The 18,249-nt window shown below is 37.5% G+C and overlaps 1 long non-coding RNA gene and 1 pseudogene across 1 annotated transcript; both read left to right on the top strand.

The window, feature by feature from the left end:
• Nucleotides 1–639: 639 nt before the first annotated feature.
• On the top strand, nucleotides 640–2,167 carry LOC111094244. The gene is made up of 2 exons (XR_005384535.1): nucleotides 640–886; nucleotides 1,763–2,167. It is a non-coding gene; the product is annotated as an uncharacterized LOC111094244 (long non-coding RNA).
• Nucleotides 2,168–5,362: 3,195 nt separating this feature from the next.
• Nucleotides 5,363–8,172, top strand: LOC111094243 (annotated as a pseudogene).
• Nucleotides 8,173–18,249: the final 10,077 nt, after the last annotated feature.

The raw sequence follows: 18,249 nt of genomic DNA, 5'->3' as shown, positions 1-18,249 counted from the left end.
CTTTCAAAGGATATAGTTCACCTGGTTTTCATTTATGAAACACAAAGTAGCTTATGCTTTGAAATGACAATAAATCACCTTTAAATTTAGATTTAAAAATAACAAATTATTTAGTCTTAAAATCTGAGCAGGGAGAGAAATACTTCCTAGAAGGAATCTTGTGGTTTATCTATGTCATATATCTCTGGGGCACCTGGTAGCACAGTTGTTGGTAGGAGAGGATCCCAAAAGTCTAACTACCATAGCTCATGATTTTCTCATCACTGCTGAATCTTTGGACTTTAACCAAAGCCTCATATCTGCCCAGTTTCTGAGTTGATTAGAGAGTATAATAGTAGCTTCCAAGGGACCAGCTGGTGAGATCTGATTGATTTTACAATATCTGGCATGCTCAATGCCTTGAGAATCTTTTGTCTAGAGAACCGCAGCCTTTCCTCTGAAGCCCACTTGTCTAGTCTGTACGTCTGGCTTCTGTCTGTATGTCTTGGCATCTGCTGTAGACTTGGATTGACCCTGCTACCCTGCCAAAACTTTCCTCTCTCAGGGAGCTGGAACTCTGTTTGGATATACTCCCAGCTGTTGCTAGGATCATCTAGAATTGTGATGCCACCCACCTCATCACATAGAGCATAATGCTGCTTTGAAACTACTATTATGTCTCAACAATGACAGCACATGCTTTGGGATACTTCCCACAATCACGATCAAGCTCAAGTTAACCATACTCCTAACCTATGTGGGTGAATGCTGGATCCTCTCATTCTGGAGTCCACATTACAGTAGAGTTAGCTCCTCAACTCTGGTCACTACTTCCTATTCCTTTCCCATTCCCCTGACGTGCTATGAAGATCTCAGTATGCTTTCAGCTCAGGCTTTATACGCTATGGTATGTTGATCAATATATATATATTTTTAAGTATAGATAAAAGGCTGAGAACTACATTGATTCAAGTCAACTGTATGTTTCTGCTGCTTCCTCTACCTGCATATCCAGTGAGATTGTAGGCAACGAGCAAAGTGTTCAGAGAGAGGCTATGCATTCAAACATAGAGGCCATGAAGATGTTTAAGATGCTATTTTGGTCCTGAATTTGAGAAGCACTGAACACAGTCACTCCTTTGATACTCACTTGAATTTAAGGTGGGTCAGCTAATAAAAGCTCTTGAAAACATTACCAAGATAACATCACATTGTTATTTACCATGTAATGCTCCCACAATACTTCAGGGCAAGTTTAAAATTCTAAATTATTTATCATTCTGTACTTGTTGGTTCACTCATCTTTTTTATCATGTAGATTAAATCAAGAGTTGATCTTATGTGAAAGAAGTTCCTAGAAGTAAGGAAGAGGAGGCTATAAATTGTATTTTTAGAGACACTTCTTTCCTCAAGATATTTAAGAGTATAAAAAGAATCTGTGTAGAAATATTTTATTAAATTTTATGTGAATCAGGAGAGTGAATCATAAGATTTTCTGCAAAACCTTTCTAGCATCCTATGAAAAGATACAGCTACAATCGACATGCCAGTGATTAGGCATTATGGTTTCATCCAACTATATTCTGACTTAGCCATTTTTGAGCCAGGACCATCGGGAATGCTCCATCACTTTCATATTTACAGATAAATATGCCAACCTCCATTTTTTTTAATTGCAAGACAAGTCTTTTGAACAGTGACACATATTAAACCCCTTTGGGAGTGGAGGCTCAGTAGTGTGGCTCAGTGAGTCTGATTTGGATTCCATTTTCTTTGGTTCTAGGGAATTGGGAAGATAAGTGTGAAATTACTTTGATTCCTGACACCAGTTGCATAGATTTATTTCAGTGATTGATTCAAAGATCACATGGTTTTGCTAAGCACTGCAGCCCTGCATCAATCTTCAGGAGAGCTGAAACTGCCATTGATTCTGTCCTGCTGTCTTAGGAAGGAAATGCTGAAAGACTGCATCCAGACCTTAATAGGCATCAGCCAAGTTAATAGTTGCTTCAATTGCTGGGCAATGGTGAGGCATGAAAAGAAGCAGGTCCGACACATTTCACAGTGTTCTTTAAACAAAAAGCCTTCATCTACTTTATTTGGTCAATCAATTTAAATTTAGATGTAGAAAATATGAATGATTACTGCAGCCAAAAATAAAAGGGATGCTTACTTTGGAAACATTTAACCTTAAACAAGTAACTTGACATTTCTAATACCCTACTATTTTGATGTATTGGGAGTATGTGTCAATTATTATTTCTTTGTTATTTAATTACAGAGGAAGTGTGCACCATTGTAAAACGTTCAACATAACATAGAGACTTATAAGGAAAAAAGTAAAATTTCCACCTGCTCCCTAAAAAATCTCGGGGCTGTTTGGGATTTAAAGAAAGGGAGAGAAGACAAAGATAAATACCATATGACTTAACTTATATGTGAAACTTAAGAAACAAAACAAACAAAGGAGAGAGAGAGGGAGAGAAGCCAAGAAACAGACTCTTAACTATAGAGCACAAACTGCTGGTTACCAGACGGGAGGGGTGTGGGGGATGGATGAACTAGATGATGGGGAGTAAGGCGCACACTCGTGATGAGCACCGGGTGTTGTATGGAATTGCTGAATTACTATATTGTACACCTAAAACTAATATAACGCTGTATTTTAACGTTACTGTAATTAAATAAAAGCTACCTAACTAAATAAATGAAAATGAGAGAAGACAGAGATTCAGATAATGCAGGTACAAATTTCACTCTACAAAGTCAAGCATACAGAAAACCATAATTTTCTGCAACCACTTGGTGGGTAGTAGGAGCTCCCAGGTTATTGAATCACTTCTTCCCCTTAATGACACACTACCTTCTTCCTTAGAGTTGGGCACATGGTTGTGAGCTTACAAGTGCCAAAGCAACTTGTTCTTGTCCTTAATCCTCCCACTGTGGGATCTACTGAAATGTCTCTTATCTTCTTGTGGGTGGTAGATTCAAAGAGGTCCGTCCCTGCAGAGGCTCTGGCAGTCAGAGGACTTCTGATATTCAGTTCATGCTGCCATTGGACTAACAAGAACTACTGTGAATGTCCCCTGGTTGTACAGGAATCCTACCTCGGTTCCTGCACCACTCTGGAAGTCCTGACTTTGGAAGCTGACTCAGACCCACCTCCCCAGACACACCACACAGTCACTTCTCTGAAGAGGGGTCCCGTCCTCCTTTGGGTTCCTTAAATAAACTAGCAGGTTGTCACCACTCTACCCTGATCTTAATCTGGCTTTGCTCCAGGATGGCTGAAGGATGGGACTCAGAGTCTCTTCCTCACAAACCCTTTTCTATCAACATCTCTTTGCTTACCATGCAATTATCCTCCCCCTTTCTCTTTGATGAGGGAAGTGATGGAAGGTAAGGTATTCTCTGACTTCACCATGTCTTCCTCCAAATTTCTTCTCCATGTCTGCATCATTTCCATTTCTTCCCCCATAGTAAACTTGTGAAATTCAAAATCAACTACTTCTTTTTCCCCTCTTCTCTTTGCTATATCACTTCTGCTAGGCAGGAAGCAAAAAAGAGTAGCTGATTAGAGGAAGGTTAAGGCACATAGGAAAATATGGTGAAGGGTGGTCAACAACTAACTGATAAATAAAAAATATTAATGTGATGAATTAAATATGAAATATTTCAAAACATTTAGAAAAGCATACACAGCACACTCTGCTACATAAACAATGGATTTTTTGTTTTTTGTTTTTTTGTAAAACATAAAATTATGTTAAGTGTATGGAGACAATTCTTCAACTTACTGTTTCTCTTGAGTAGTATGTTATGGGTATCTTTCAAGGGTATCCACACTGATACAAATCAGTGTGAAATTTAAAAGCAGCTGCCTAAAATGATGTACCCGTGGCTGAAATCAAGCCAGATTACAGCAACGCTCTTTGTGTCTATTATTTATGGTCCACGTCTATTCTGATTAATTCATTCTACGTGGTCAGCACCCCTGTGGCACTGTCGTTTATCTTTGTGTTCATTCTTGCTACTATCACCTTTGGATGTACCTTATCAACTATTGGGACACTCAGGTTGTTTCTAATTTTTGTGACTTAAGCAACATTGCATGAACATCTTTGTACACATTTCTGCATGCATCTTCACAGTATTCCTACTGCATAGATATCTAAAAGTGGAATAATTGGAGTGAAATGTATGAACATTTAAAATCTTCCCAAGTTTTTACCAAGTATACACCTGCCAAAAGTGGGTATGCTCTTTTATCACACCCTTGCTAGCACTGAATATTATATATTTTAAAATTTTTCACCAATTGTTAGGTAAGGAATATTGGATCACTATTATTTTAATTTTTATTACTCGTGTTTCTAATATGACAGAGCTTATGTTTTCAAGACACTTTTATACTTTTTTCTCAAATTCACCTCTCTATTCTATTTGTTTGATATTTTGTTATTAATTTGTAGGTGCTCTTTGTCAGTGATACTAAGTTTTTGGTATTTTATATATGTAGGGAATATTTTCTCCCAGTCTATCGCTTATTTATGTATCTTGCCCCACATATAAATTTTATATTTCTGAAAGGTCATAAACATTTATCTTTTCCTTTTTAACTGCTGCATTTCCTGTGTTAGAAAACCTTCCATTTTATTTTATTTTTTAAAGATTTATTTACTTATTTTAGAGAGAAAGAGAGCAGAAGGACAGAGAGAGGGAAAGGGAGAGAATCTCAAGCAGACTCCCCACTGAGCATGGAGCCTGACCCAGGGCTCAATCTCATGACCCCAAGATCATGACCTGAGCTGAAATCAATCAGGTGGTTAACTAATCGAGCCACCTAGGTGCCCCCAGAAGCCCTCCATTTTAAAATTATTTTATAATATTTGGTTCTTACATTTAGATCTCTAATTTTTATAGAATTTCCTTGGACAAGATGTGAAGTAAAATGCTAACATGTCTTCCTCAAATTATCCCAACAGCTTTTCAAATCTTATGCTATTATTTCACAAATAATAACTAGCATTTCTTCTTCCAATTGAATCTATTTGTCTATTTGAGAAAAATGCCAAAATGTTGCAATTAATATAACTACTTCTTATATTCTGATATGTGTTAGGACAACTCAGAATTTATTCCTTTTATTCCAAATATTTTTGGTATTTCCGGAGTATTTTTCTCTTAGATTTGAACTTAGGATCTGTTTTTTATGATTATCCTGAAGTCATAGAACAAATATTAAGAATATCTACATATTTTCAAAGCTTGAGAGTGACATAAATAATAATTACTTGCTCTCATAGACTGGGACAAAATTCATCATTGGTGAAACCATTGGTGTCAAGTGCCTTTAGAGATGGAGGATAGGTATGTTTTGTTTATTTACTCCTATGTCTTCTTTATCTTATGTACTTAAGTGTATTTATTTTCATTTTAAAATTATTATATGATACAAGAAATTTTCTTCTGAATATCATGTTTTGCAACTAGTATAATATGCTTACATATTCCATACATTCAGTTCTGTGATTTCATCTATAACTTAAGATTTAAGAAATTGATTTATGCATTTTCTAAGTGATTAGATAACTTCTCACTATGCTAATTATTTTACTCTGTTTCCATACAATGCAGATTTAATATCTAGTTTTAGGAAGTTATTAGAATTTTTGTTGACCCCGGCATTTGAAAGACTTCTGTAAAAAACACATCATTAGCAAATGATGTCAAGTCTCTATTTATTGGATTCAATGTTGTATGTGACTGTGTCTATGTATGCATAACCAGTTCTAAGAGTTTTAAGTTAAAGACTTCTAGAATTATTATTTCAATTTCTACTTGTATTTCTGTCAGTTTGTACTATATTTACACTGATCTTTTGTTATTCAGTATATGCAAGTTTATAGCTGCAAGAAGTACTTGGTGAATTGGCTCTTAATTAATATAAACTACTTTTTATTCACAAATATTTTTTCCTTAAATTCCATTTCATACAACTTTCATATTTCCACCCTGTTGGCATTTGTTATATTTTTTCCATTTTTCTCTTTTTAACATATCTTTGTGTTTTGTCATACTCTTTTTCTAAACTTCCAGTTAGGTCCATATAAAATTGCAAAACCAGAGTGATGTTAAGAGCAAAGTTAAAAGCAAAGTTGCTTTTCTCACACTTTCTCCACAAATTTCCTAATGAGTTTTATAAAACGTCACATCAATTAGTATTTGTTTAATACCAAATCTAAACTAGTGGTATTTTATTTGTGGCATAAGATGTAGCATGAGATGGAGGGAGGCAGTGGAGTAGGTAAATCAGCTAAGATGTACATTTTAGATGATCCTTGACTTGAAGGGGCATATCTGCTATAGAAACAGAAAGAACAATTAAATGCCAATAGTATGGAACTTATCATTTGTGTGATATTCAAACAAGAAAGATAATGCTTACCAAAATAGTTGGAGAAAAACTTCATGGATCGTTTTAGTGCATGAAAGGAGGACTATTTAGTCAATGTTTAAATAGCATAAATTAAAAAAAAAAATTCTTTCAGCTATCCATTCAACAAACATTGACTGAGCAATGTTTTCCAAGAATTTAAAAAGATGTTGGGAATATGGTAGTGTACAAAAGTGGCTCCATAAAATGAATCTTAGGTCATATCTGGACATTATATCACCTGAGTAGGTATAAAATTACTTTCTATAACCAAGAAGTGAAGTGTTGGGTCATTAACAGCAGGAAAATTGGGCTGGGAGGCCTAGGAAAGGCTTTCCAAAGTAAGAAGATTAAACTGAGGTCAAAAGAAAGGGTAGGTTATAACCATGCAAGAGGGTGGGAGGGAGTTTATTAGACAGAAGGAACAGTGTGTGCTAAGGCCCCATGGCAGGAAATATTTGGCTTGTTTTGCCTCTCTTTGAAGCTAGAATGAAAAGAGAGATGTGTCACATGACATGAGAAGCTGTAGGAGGTACACTACAGCTGGTTGAGGTAAGCCTTCAAGATCAGGTTAGAGATTTTGTTCCTGGTCTTTGCAGTGATAGAAAACTTCTTGCCTTGGGAGCTCGGTGCCACAACCATGTCACCTGGGGCCCATATGCGTACGGTACATGGCCTGGTGGAGCCGCTCAAGCTGGAGGCTAGCATAGAGAAAATCAAGGTCTTTCAGGTGGCTGCAGAGCTCCCATAGGCTGCGTGCAGAATGCCTGCAAGGATGCCCTACTGGTAGGTGTTCCAGCTGGAAGCAACCCCTTCTGGAAGCCCAAATCCAGTACTTTATTCTAAAGGCTGCTGGGAAGAAGTTTGATGAGGAATGCTTTTAAGCGCAAAGTAATGAGTAACTGACTATAGGTCTCCAGGAAACAGTTTTCTCCAACCAGAAGACTATTAGATATTTCAGACCTTTCCTGTAGCTCAGTCCTATAGCCAAAATCCTATAGAATTGGTGAGTTTCTATTCAGAGTAGGAAACTGGGTGAAGGAATAGACTTTAAATAATAATGGCCTGGTTCTTTTGTAAAGTGCTTTCATATTTAGGACAAGCAAAAATGGTACCATCGAATACATCTTTCATAAGTGAATTACTAGTATTTCTATACCTGGAATATTATGTTTGTTTTATTTACTGGATATTTGCATTTGGGGAAGGAAAATTTTTTTGTTTGTTAAAAAATTGAGCATTTGTAACTTGTTGTTACAAGTTACATACCAGAATTTGTTCTTTTCTCATGAATTTACATCATCTAAATGAAGATAAGCAAGTGTAAAACTGGGGGAAGAATAGGCTTCATTAATCAAATGATGTCCTGATTTTTGTAAATGAAAACTTTGTTTTATTTCTAACTCTAAATATGGGAGCTGTTTCTTAGCAAACTTGTTTGGAAAGATGCATATTGTGTTGTGTATCCGATTGCCCCATTCTCTGTATGAAGCTGACTTAGTCTTTGTGTTTTTAAGATCCTCTACAGTTGAGATTTATTAAAAAAAAAAAAAAACTATGTTATTTCATGTCCTAAAAAATGTTTATATATGATCTTCAGAACATTACAAATGATTAAAAACAAAATAATATGAAAAAGAATAAAATAAAGTGATAGGAAACCACTACCAAAATATTTAAATAGAGGAAGGATCTGAGTTTGTCGTGTGGGGAATTGACGTGATGGGTATTTGCATTTCGGAAGGCGGTCTGAGCTGGAGGGGGTCTCGCTGGCTCTTCCCTGTAAAGAATGGCCCGGGAGCACTGGGGAAAGCCCGGGGGAGGACCTGCGGGAGGGGACGCTTGGGGGGAGGGGAGGCCCTGCGGGAGGGGAGGCCGGGGAGCGGGGAGGGGAGGCCCTGCGGGAGGGGAGGCGGGGGGGGGGCGGGGAGGGGAGGCCGGGGACTGGCAGGCTGGCCCAGCGGGCAGTCTCGCCGTGGGAAGAACTGTTGGCCGCGGGACAGTATCCGGGAGGCAGAGTCGTGAGGCTTCAAGGCGGCTGCGACGCGGGCGAGGACAGAGCGGGCACGTCCGGGAGGGACGGTGGGGGGGTCCCGGAGGGCTTGGCCGCAGGTGGGCGGGCGGGCGCCCCGAGCGGCGCAGGCTGGGAGGGCGCGGCCGGCGGGCGGGGAGGCTGGGGCGGGAGGCTGGAGGCTGGCCCGGAGGACCCCTCGGTGACTTGAGAAACGACGTGACGGCTCGGCGGCGTGGAACCACATCCGCTCACAGGATTCTTGTGCGAGTTAAATGGGATAATGTGGCGAAGCGTCTAGTTCAATAAGCACTTAACAACTTTTCATCTTTTAAAAGTAAAGGGACAGAGAATGGACCATTTTCAGTGCGAGCTGCAACCTCCTATGCTGCTCATCGCAGTTTCTATTTTAGATGTTTGGGAAAAGAAAGGATATGAGACAATTTGTCTCCAAAGACTTTTATTAGCTAAATGTGTTCTCTGGGTACAAGTCCGGCAGGCAAACAGGCATTGCCTCGCATACCCCATCATAGCATGCGTGTTGAGAGGGAGGTAAAAAATTACTGACCTGCTTTATGAAAGTTTTCCACATTGTCTCCACACAAAACACGGGTGAATTTTCATTCAGTCTGACAACACGGGATGTGCCCTGAGCTCTGTGGTTACACAGCCCCCCCTCCGTCCCTACCCCCGGCCCTTGGTGTTCGCTCCCACTAGCTTCCTGGACCCTGCATTTATCCGAGTGTGTAACCCAGACATTTCTTTCACTAACACCAGTTGTTAAGCTGTCTGCAGTGAGGCCACCTGGGTTCAAACTCCAGCTCTGATGCTTATTACGTGACCGTGGAGAGTTACCTAACTTTCCTAAACTTCAGGCTTTTCTTATGTTATATAGGAATATTAATATTTAATTTAAAAGTTGTCATGCAGATTAAAGACATAGCATATATAACGTCCAAAGTACAGTACAGAGCAACAGATTAGTGCTCATGACAAGATACCCAGGAAGTGAGCACTTTTCTTGGCTCTTCTGAAGGGTTTAGTACATACACATAAATATCTTCAGGAGTCCAGCTATTCTCAGAAAGCCACTCCAAGTAACCATTAACCATCACTCATTCCCTTGAGATTCCCTTAACCAGAGTTTATCAGTACTCGGCTACATATTATCAACACCAAATTTGAGCATTTCTAACTCATGTTTTCTGTTTTTTCCTCCAGAGGGTGACCCAAATCTAGGCTCTGAAAAAGTCTAGATGGGGCCCCCTTTAGGACTCCAGACAAGAGATGAGTACTTTAATGCAATTCCAGGACTCCCAAGAAGATATTAGTACTGACCAGCCACACTCCTATCTCATTCATTTCATTTCAAGTGTTTTACTCCTGTAGTTATGCTCCTTGAGCTAAAACTTTGTCTCTTGTTTGTCAGACCTTATAAGTTATCATAAAATATGAATAAGTTCACTAGAATTTTAAAAATTGTTTAAGGAAGAATTACATGTGAGAAGCAAATTCAAGCATCATATAAAACAAAGAAAATAAATTTGTTTTCTTTCTTTCTATATCCAAAAGAGTTTTTTTCTTCACCCAACCCTTCATTCCTTTCCCCAAATATGACCGCGTTGTCAGCTTTAGGTTATATTCTCATAAAAAAAAAAATAGGTTTACTCAAAAATACATGTGTATGTATTTTTATAAACTTTTTTTTGTTGTTAGAGAGAGAGCGAGCATGTGTGCACAAGTGGTAAAGGAGAAGAAGAGAGGGAGAGAGAGAATCTCAAGCAGGCTTCACATCCAGTGCAGAGCCCGAACCAGGGCCCAATCTAATGACCCTGGACCATAACCTGAGCCAAAACCAAGAGTCAGCGGCTGAACTGTCTGAGCCACCCAGGCTCCCCTACGTGTGTGTGTGTGGTTTAATTACAAATGCAGTCATAATAAACATCTTTTTCTGTAAAACTTCACATATAAACATATACATATCAATATTTGAGTGGCTGCAATGTATTCATTCTATTGTATGAGCTATGCATACGTGAATTACACAACAAATCTTCTATTGCTGGACATTACAAATAACATTTCAGTGTGTATACATACACACACACACACCTGTATCTTGGCATTCTTCTCTTTCAAGAAATCTTGAAGATGTGAGCTAAGTCAATAACAGATGAGATGGCAAAATGGATGGATATGTAATTGAGCAGATGGGGAAATAAGAAAGTCTGAGGCAATTCCAAGATTTCCTTTTTAGACAAATGGTTATGTCAGATGGCATTCATTGAACAAAGGAATACCACAGAGTAGAAACTGGTTTTCTATGGGAGAAATGATGGCTTCAGTTTTTCACAGGTTAAGTTTCAGTTGTCCATGGAGCATCCAACTCAAGCCTTTTAGTAAGTAATAAGATATAATTGCCTGAAATTCAAGAAACAATTCTTGGCTGCCAAGTTGGTTCTGCAACAGACTGTGAAAAAGAAGTGTCAGAAATTGTCCTGGTCAAGGAATTAAAGCAGGATTCTGGATCAGTTAGAAAGAAAGAATACAGTTCTATTATGGGTTAAATGATAATACAAGATAAAAAGAGACTATTTCCACCACAGACATACTGCTATGTGATAGTCACAGATTTCACTTATTAAAGCTCAATTCGTATCTTTGGATACTTCTTTTATTTTTAAATTATGGAATGGGCATACTTCTAATTCTTCAATATGGTCAGAAAATCACATATTAATTATGGGAAAAAGAGCATATTCTTATGCCATATATATATATTTTTGTTGTTGTTGTTGTTTAGTCTACAGCCCCAGTTGGAGGAGAAAACTCTCTAAGCAGGTCAAAAGAACAGCAAGGGCTGAAATTGCAAACCCAAAGTTATAAAATGCTCATGAAAATGTGTCCACCAGATATGGAACCAGTGTGTGTTATAGAAGCTTTGCAAGAGATGCTAGCCTTTCAGGAAAGTTGTCTCTCAGGTACTTTCCAACTCTAAGTCTGATTCTGAGTGATATGAAGAAGAATTCAAGTTTTTGCTTAGTGAGGAGGCAACAGCCTAGTCCAAAAGACAAAAGATACTCCCATCCAGTGGCTTCATGGGCTCGTCTATCAAAAACAAGTCACCTGTGTCTATACTTGCCTAGTCACATGCTTCTGTACCTACCCAGTCGGCTGGGGCCAGAACTCTAATTAGACTGAGAAAGGAAAGCAGCAGTCATTCTAACACTGCCTGGGGACATCCTTTCCCATTTCTTGCACAGCAGACTTACAGGGTAGAAAATGAAATTTTTTTCTATCTAGCTTGGTTTTAGCTCAGAACACAAACATACAGTGCACTTGAGTTCTGTAAAATGCTGATTGTGATAGAGCACATCAGAACCCATGATTTAGATGTGACATTTAACTCTCACCTTTTTCTTTTCTTTTTTTTTTTTAAGATTTAACTCTCACCTTTTTCTTTTCTTTTTTTTTTTTAAAGATTTATTTATTTATTTATTTATGATAGATATATATAGAGAGAGAAAGAGGCAGAGACACAGGAGGAGGGAGAAGCAGGCTCCATGCTGGGAGCCCGACGCTGGGACTCGATCCCGGGACTCCAGGGCCAAAGGCAGGCGCTAAACCGCTGAGCCACCCAGGGATCCCCAACTCTCACCTTTTTCTATACTATTTAACAGTTATGCAAATTTCTCTTCCTAAAAAGGACAGAGGCAGTTCAATACAATTTAGTCTCCAAGCCAGCATCATGCATTTGAGGACTGCATCAAGTATTATTCAATAATGAGAAGAGTGATGAATGCACAATAAAGCACGAGAAGAAAAGTGTTTTATAAATTGATAAATTCTAACAGACACTTAAACTAAATGGGTCTTCTTGACAACAGATAATGTCACATATGTGTTGGGGGAGAAGTTACTGAGGCCAAGCTATTGCTAATTCCAGCATAAGGTGAGAAAAAAATCCTATTTGTTTATGAAAATGTGGAAGGGAATAAAGGAACACTGAATTTTCTAATAAGGGTTGATAATCTTAGGTCAAAATATATTTTCTCTGGTTATAAATTAGATTACTTTTAGAGCTTCAATTAAATTACTGGTATATAATATTTATTTAATTGTACAATACTAGTTTTAGTTGAATGAGGCTGAAAATATATAGCAATTGAGAAGTGCATCATATCTCTTAGAAATGTTTGATAAATATTGATGTAGAATATTGAATGGTATTTAATAAACACCTCATACTTATGGTCAAAATCTATAGAAAATCTTCTCTATGGGACATTTATTTGGTCTCAGTGAAAATATTATAAATGTTTCCTGCAGCCCTTACTTGAAATATGCTATAGAAAACTCAAGGTCCTCAGACACCTAGGGGCTCAGTGGTTGAGTGTCTGCCTTCAGCTCAGGTCATGATCCTGGGGTCTTGGGATTGAGTCCTACATTAGGCTCCCTCTGAGGAGCCTGCTTCTCCCCCCGCCTATGTCTCTGCCTCTCTCTCTGTGTGTCTCTCATGAATAAAGAGATAAAATTTTAAAAAATTAAAAAAAATAAAACTCAAGGTCCTGAGGAAAGAAATCAAAGTGAAGAACATACTCAGACAAATTTCCAGTGGATGTCCATCAAAGCTTCTCCAAGTCAATTGTGACTGGCTAGTATTATAGAAGAGAGACATTTCAATGGTCTATGTGCTACTATATTACAAGATAAGCTTAACTTTAATAGAAAATGCTTTGGAAGACTGAACTGATATGAATTCATCAAAATATAATAGACATCTGCAATCAAATTCCATCCAGGGAATATTCTGAGCACAATTTAAAGTGTGGACAAAAAAAATTTAAAGCTAGGGATACAGGACTCAATAATCTGTGGGAATCAGAACTCACCACCTAATACATCATCTGAAGGACCATCAGAGATCTTAGAGAAGCAATCACAGTGACAAAATTAGTGTCTGAGTTCTTGATTTCTTGGTATCTATTAGTAGATTTTAGCACGGATTATTTTGTTTCCATCATTTTTTTAAAAAATTCAAACTGACAGATATAACAAAAAAATTAGTAAGAAGGAGGGAGAACATGAAAGAAAATAAAAAGTGAATACTGTAACATATACTAGAAGAAGCTTTTATGCTGCTGTTATGCTCTTTCAATATATATGAGTCATGATGAAAAAAAATGAGAGAGAGACTTTAGTAGACAGTGAGAAAAAGTTTTCACATTGCCAACTTGTCAAGTCAGAGATGATGATTGCAAGGACTTTTGAACAATTGCTACCTGAGAGACCTACTCTAACCTCTGAAAGAATAAGCCTTATTGAGCAAAAATGCACTTGTAGTAACCAAACTATCCGAGAAAGCTGAAGCCACCCTAAGTCTCTAATATAGAAGGATTTAGTGTAAAAAACTGTTTCACAGAGGATGTAATTGTTGAGGAACAAATAGGAGAATAAGGCAACAAGAAGGAAGCCATTACTAACTCAACGACAGAAGAGAAAATGGCAGGTAACGTTGTCTATCTGCTGGGAGCCAGAGCCATGGCACAAACATCTTGGTCAGAACTGGCACCTCAGAATGAGAGGACTAGAGTTACAGAGAAGCAGTCACTGCTAGAGACATCACAGGAGGAGAATGGGCAGAAACAGCCATACTTCTCTCCTCCTCCTGCTCTCTCATCTTTGGTCAACTCCTGCCTGCCTATATAAGTCCACTTGGGCTGTCATAACAAATTACCATAGATGGAGTGCCTTACGATACAGAAATTGTTTTCTCACTGATTTGAAGACCAGAAGTCCAAGATCAATGTTTCTGGTGAGATCGTTCTTCCTGGCTTGTAGATGACTTCCTTCTTGCTGTGTCCTCACATGACCTTTCCTCTAGGCATGAAGAGTAGAGGGAGAAAGGGAAAGAGCTCTTACTAACCTCTTCCTTATAAGAACAGTAATCCTATCACATCAAGTCCCCACCCTTATGACCTCCCTTAACCTTGTTTGCTTCCTTAGAGGCTCTAGTTCTAAATACAGCTACAGTGAGGATTAGGGGTTGAATTATTTGGGGAGACACAACATGCCTTTGACTACTGAGATGCCAATGGGAATGGGATCCTGGGGATGTCTTGAGATACAGAAAAGGTGGGGAAGGTGGAGTAGATCTGAAGGTGTTAGTTAGCCTGTACCACATCCCTGAGTATTATTTTAATCTGATTTTTTTATTAAACCTTGAGAAAAAACAAATAATAGAATTGAGCAGACTTAAATATAAGTCGGTGAAATATGTGTTTCTTATTACTATAATGGCAAATCACTAAATGCCAGTGGATTGAATAGTTGTGATCAAATTCTTGGCTACAGAGAATGGCTAATTTATCACCCCCCCCCCCAAGAAAAAACCCTCCCTCTAAATCTGAAGTTTTATGATTACCGAAGCATTACAGAAATTTTATTTCTAAAAAGCAAAAATTTGCCTGCCTGATGGAAAAAAAAACTGTTACAGAAATAAAATGAAAATAAAAGTATATTCTAACAAACTGGAAAACATAAAAATAGGTTGGCTTTTGGGGCACCTGAGTGGCTCAATCCATTAAGCATCTGTCTTCAGCTTAGGTCATGATCCTAGGGTCCTGGGATTGAGCCCCGCTTGGCGGGGAGCTGCTTCTCCCTCTCCCTTTGCCACTCCCCCTGCCTGTGCAATCTCCATCAAATAAATAAATAAAATCTTAAAAAAAAAAATAGGTTGGCTTCAAGATTTCCTTAATTAGTCCCTCATCCTACCCACTCACATGTTGTTGACAAATACAGAAAACCAAAATTCCTCACTTAAGTAGGACCAAAAGACAAAGAAAGCTTATCATCATTGCTTGCAAAAGGAATAAATCTTTCATCTCAATCAGCCTAAATCTGAGAAGTCACACACAATCCAAACATGAATACACCAACCTCATTTCCAGTTAATATGCTGGCTTTGCAAACCTTCGTAGGAAAAATTACAATTAATTGCTCTGTAGGTCAATCAAGATACTTTTAGGTTAAACTCAACAGATACCGTTTCAGGTAGCAAAGGAGGAATGCAAATGGGTAATCAAAATCAACAATAATCAATTCATATAAACAATACAATGGCCCTTTGAGTGTGGGGTTTCCTAAAATACAGTGCCTTCCCATTAACTTTGATCACCAATAAATAATCCAAGCCCTGGCAATATATGTCCAAAGCCTTTAAAAGTTCATATATTTTGATCCACTGATTTCATTTCTGGGAATTTAAGGAAATAAAGAGTCTTGAAAATATTTACACAAAGATGTTCATTAAGTCATTATTTTTATATTACAAATCAGAAACAATCTGACATTTTTGATAACAGGCAAATGCATAAAGAAGCCATGATAGAAAAAAATAATAATAATTAAAGAAAGAAGCCATGATAGAGATATAATAGACTGCTATATAACCAATAAAAACTGTGATTGTAAAGAAAATCTATAACATGAAACAAATAATACAAGGTACTATCCCAGCAACATTATATTGAAAAACCAGGGTGAAAATGCAGTGAATGTTAATAGTGATTGTCTTTGAGTTTTAGGATTATGGATGTCATTCTTTCTACCTTTCTACTTTTCTCCATGCATATATTCCCCACCAAACATCTAATACTTCAACTCTTTTAGAAAAACCCTAACATGCTTCTCTAGGTATTCATTTGCTAACTTGTTTTTACCAAGAGTAAAAACTTCACTCTTGCTTCACTCTATAGCAAGAAACATATGCATTAGTAAAGTCTGAAGATTTTACTTAGAAATTATGTAGGATAGTAACATTTACTTCAAAAATAATTAAGAACTCATATAAAAAAGAAAACAATAGTGTGGATTATTCTATAAGAAAGATTATACGAGGATAAGAGAAAGGCTGCTAAAACCTAATTTGGTGTGGAAGATTAATTATTAGAAGGATTGCATATACTTGTCCACTAAATTATGCCTGACATTAAATCAAGGAGGAACAGAAACACTTTAAATCATCCTTTTGCTATTTCATGTAAATTATGAAAGTACATAGTAGATGAGAACCTTATAAGACCACAATTTATTACTTTATAAATGAGAGCAGCAAGTTCGAATCATGTTTCAAATTCTCTTCTTAAGTCAATAATGTGACTTTTTTTTGCCATTTCCTCTCCTCTTAGAATGAACAGTCGATCTTTTCACTCATCCTTAAACAAAAGTTCTCTAATCATTTCAATATTTTCTTATAGTTAATACCTGACCCCCCAGCTTGCATTGCTAAAAGGAGAGTCTTCTAGTGATATAAGAGTTTCCAAGTGCTCACTGTGTGGGTGATGTATGTTTAGCCTCAAAGAAAAAATTTGCTGGAAAATAGCAAATCATTATATCAAGTGGTATTTTATGAAACTGATAAATACATTCTATTTGATGGTCATTTAATATTTTTTTCAGAAGGAAAAATTAATCTGGGTAAGGCCATTCTTTATTTTTAAATCTTAACATGTTACAATTCATACTTGGATAAAAATAAAACAATTAAAAAAAAAACATAGCCTTGATTGCAATGCCTTGCTCACCTCCTCCCAAAATAAAACAATGAAAAGGGCTTCTGTGAGAAAATGTGGGCCCAGAGAAAAGAAGTAACAGCAAGGTCTGGTAGAAGGCAAACAGCAGGGGAGGGTGAAGGAGATCTGCCCAGCAGTAGTTGAAACTGGAAACCTAGTGTGCATTAATCTAAACCACCCATCAACTTGTAGGGTCATTGACCTTGAAGAAATGAATTTACTTCCTGGTCAAACACTTTCTGAATAGGTGCTCACAGTTTAATCAATTTTTAGGTCCTTGCTCAGGTCCAGATTAATTTGTGCAGCTCAAAATTTAATTAAACCCTTTCTTCCAACAAAACAGATTCGTTCCAAACCATTTGATGCTAGCTTATGACCATTTCTCAAAAATGCCCTTGAAAAAAAAAATCCACTGGTGATAATACAAACAGAATCCTGGAGATCCCTCGCATTGTTGTTCACATAGGCTTCTGATGCTGTCCTGTAGCTTCCAGATAAGAATGTTAACAAATTTTCATGACATACGAGTGTACTACTGACCTCGGTTAGAATCCATTTTAGCAGTCTCAGGAGCAAAGTTGTTGATTTTATGGAAATTGAAAAATCACAAATAAAAATCCCTCTGTAATTTTTTCCTTCCATTTCCAGTTACCTTAATGTTTCCCAAACCAGAAGACCAAAAGAGAAACAAAAGAAATAATTAATTATTTAAACATCTTATACAAGAAGAAGAAGTAGTTTGAAGTCTGAGTGTTCCTGGAGGTTTAAAATGTTCTTGCATATTTTTATAGCTTCCTAGCAGCTATTCCAGCTGCAGTGCTTGAGGAGAAAATAAATGAAGTATGCAAGTGTCGTTCAATATAGTGTGTTTGTCTTCTGGTTGTAAATCCAGCTGTCTTCAGGGATTGTTGAGAAAGCAATAGTGTTATGCATGTAACTGGTTAGCTTTCCATAGCCACTGCATGCAGAATATACTTGATATTTAAAAGAAATGGGTGATCCCTTGAAAATACCTCTGTTAAGAAACACTTGATAAAGCAGATCTTCCCCATAACTGTGGCAGAAGTGGAAAGCTGGAGAAAAACTTCCAGTCCTATGCCACTTGTCTATTCAGTAGCGCTCTCACCTACAGCAAAGAATGAGGAGGGTTAGAATCCCTAAAAGAGAAGGGAGAATGACTGACATAGATTGTATCTTCCCTTAACGGGGTAAACATGGTAGCAGGAACCAAGGAACAAAACGACTGCCAT

The sequence above is a fragment of the Canis lupus genome, chromosome 36, assembly GCF_011100685.1.
Source record: "Canis lupus familiaris isolate Mischka breed German Shepherd chromosome 36, alternate assembly UU_Cfam_GSD_1.0, whole genome shotgun sequence".
In the NCBI taxonomy this organism is placed as follows: domain Eukaryota; kingdom Metazoa; phylum Chordata; class Mammalia; order Carnivora; family Canidae; genus Canis; species Canis lupus.
The sequence above is the reverse complement of the archived record's forward strand: the minus strand, read 5'-3'. Positions and strand labels throughout refer to the sequence as shown.